Source organism: Coenobita brevimanus, chromosome 81, assembly GCF_032717465.1.
Source record: "Coenobita brevimanus isolate Jiangsu-jjx chromosome 81, ASM3271746v2, whole genome shotgun sequence".
NCBI lineage: Eukaryota > Metazoa > Arthropoda > Malacostraca > Decapoda > Coenobitidae > Coenobita > Coenobita brevimanus.
This window is the reverse complement of record NC_137034.1, coordinates 6,153,868-6,156,367: the sequence shown is the minus strand read 5'-3', so window position 1 is coordinate 6,156,367 and position 2,500 is coordinate 6,153,868.

Sequence of the window (2,500 nt, the reverse complement as noted above, 5' to 3'; positions counted from 1 at the left end):
AGATAGATAGATAGATAGATGGATAGATAGATAGACAGATAGACAAGGTTAGGGTGCCGAGAAAACACCCTGAGACGAATAATCTGTTGGAGAGTTTCACCTTCTTACTATACGGCTTCTTCCTTATTCGGCTATTTTTACAGGGAAGAGAGGAGGGGAAGGAAGGAAGGAAGGAAAGAGAGTAGGAAGGAAGGAAGGAGGAAGGGAAGAAAGTGAGGAAGAAGAAGAAAGGGAAGAGATAGGAAAATGAAGGGAGGAGAGGAGACGAAGGGACGAGGGAAGAGAGGAGGGAAGGAGGAAGAAAGAGAGCGAATAGGAGAGAGGGAGATGAGAGGGAGGAAAGAGAGAAAGAGGTAGAATGGAGGGCGGGGAGAGGAGGGAAATCGGGAAAGAGAAAGAAGGAAAGAGGGTGAGAGGAAAACTGTGGAAGTGGAGGGGAGAGAGAGAGAGAGAGAGAGAGAGAGAGAGAGAGAGAATCATTCATCCAAACTAACAAATGACGAGTTTCTTAAATATGGACAAAATATATAAAGCTACACTCTGGTCTTCAGGGAAAGGAGTATCTAGCCAACACCCAGAATCATTCATTTTCATTCATTGCCAGACGCCATGTATCCCAGACGGGGTGGCCAATGGCTTAGAGTTAATTGTTTTACAGGGAGGGGCACTAATCCTCCACCAACCCCACTTGACACGTATCTCTTGTTGCCTATTGCTTGCCACTTTTCTACGTCTGAGCAGCATTTTTGTTCTTAAAGTGATAAGGACTCTCTCTCTCTCTCTCTCTCTCTCTCCCTCAAGGTTTATTGGCAGGCTGTTTGTGCTTCCTGCTCCCCTCCAATAGTTCAGCATCATTCCGTACGTCAGCCACCCTCACAGTTTTTTTTCCTTTAATCATGCAATCTCTGGCTATCCTTCAGTGACCTGCATTCTCGGGGAGGGAGGTGGTGGTGGGGTGGATAGAGGGGTGGGCTGTGATCCAGAAAGACGTGAGTTCGATCCTAGGTATTGCACAAGAATCACACATCGAAATAACACCCCCGCTAATACCACACCCCAGTCCTAGCATGTATTCAGTATGGACGGTTGACATTAGTGCCGAAGTGGTGACATGTAGTGGTGTAACACGTAGGGTGATTGCTGGGCCTCGGAACCAGCTGTCTGTTTTGTGCCCCGATTCAGAAAAAGAAAATTCTATCTATCTATCTATCTGTTGCCTGAGGTCTTCATCCCATAAGGGGTGGCCACAAACAAATCGCCTTCCTGTCGCCCTGCCCCCGCCATTTCACTGCCCTTCTCCCAGCTCACACATCCCTCTCTCATATCCCTCTCCACTCCATCCCTCCATCTCATCCTTGGCCTCCCTCTTCCTCTCCCCCCTCCACGTCACTCACATACACTCTCCTCGTCAGTCTCTCACACTCCATCCTCTCCACATGGCCAAACCACCTCAGTGTGTTTCTCTTAACGCTTCCTATCACACCCACATCCACACCACAACGCTCCTTCACTTCCTCATTTGTCAGTCTGTCTCTCCAAGTGGCTCCACATGACCCTCTCAAGTAACTCATTTCCACTGCTCTCACTCTTGACTTCTGTTGGCAAAAATTGATACCCGTATGTACTGTACTCGTTTTACTCAAACCTGGATTTAAATTGTCACTTCTGTATCTTGAATGCTGAGCTCTATTAAAAGATTATTAACACAGGAATGCGATGCTAGTCACGAAGAAGTGCTGTGGGAATGATTTCGAGCCGTAGCATTCTCCTTATCTGCCCTACGTGAAATAAGCTCCAGGGGGACGAAATGCTAGATCAGGTTAAGGTGAAAGAATTATAGCAATGAAGTTCCAGATTTCACTCAGTGCACCATTTACTCTCACAACATCTTTTGCTTCATATAATATTCAGTAGATAACCTTCAGTCACCTACGCAGCTCCATATTGGCTGCTGTACCTTGATTTTACCTGCTTTCCATAAGACTTCCAACAACTTAGGGCATCTCTCACTCCACCCACCACCCTCTCCTCACAGTTGCGTTTGCTCTGTTATAAAAGCTATCTGTCTGTCTGTCTACCTGTCTGTTTATCTATCTATCTATCTATCTGTCTGTCTGCCTATCTATCTGTCTATCTACCTGTCTACCTATCTATCTATCTATCTACCTATCTGTCTCTGTCTGTAGTTCAATATCTCATTCCACACATCACCCATTCTCACAGCTGCATTTGATCCATTATAAAATCTATCTTTCTGTCTGTCTATCTATCAGTTTATCTGTCTATCTGCCTGTCTATCTATCTATCAATCTCTCAGTCAGTCTGTCTGTCTGTCTATCTACCTACTTATCTATCAATCAGTCCAGCTAATCTTCCCATTTCTTACTAAATAAAAATGATAGTAATCCATCCATCTGTCTATCTAAGCTTTATCCCTTCCTCTCTCTCCCCTCCTCTCTCTACCCCTCTCTCTCCGCCCTTCTCTCTCCCCCCTTCTGTT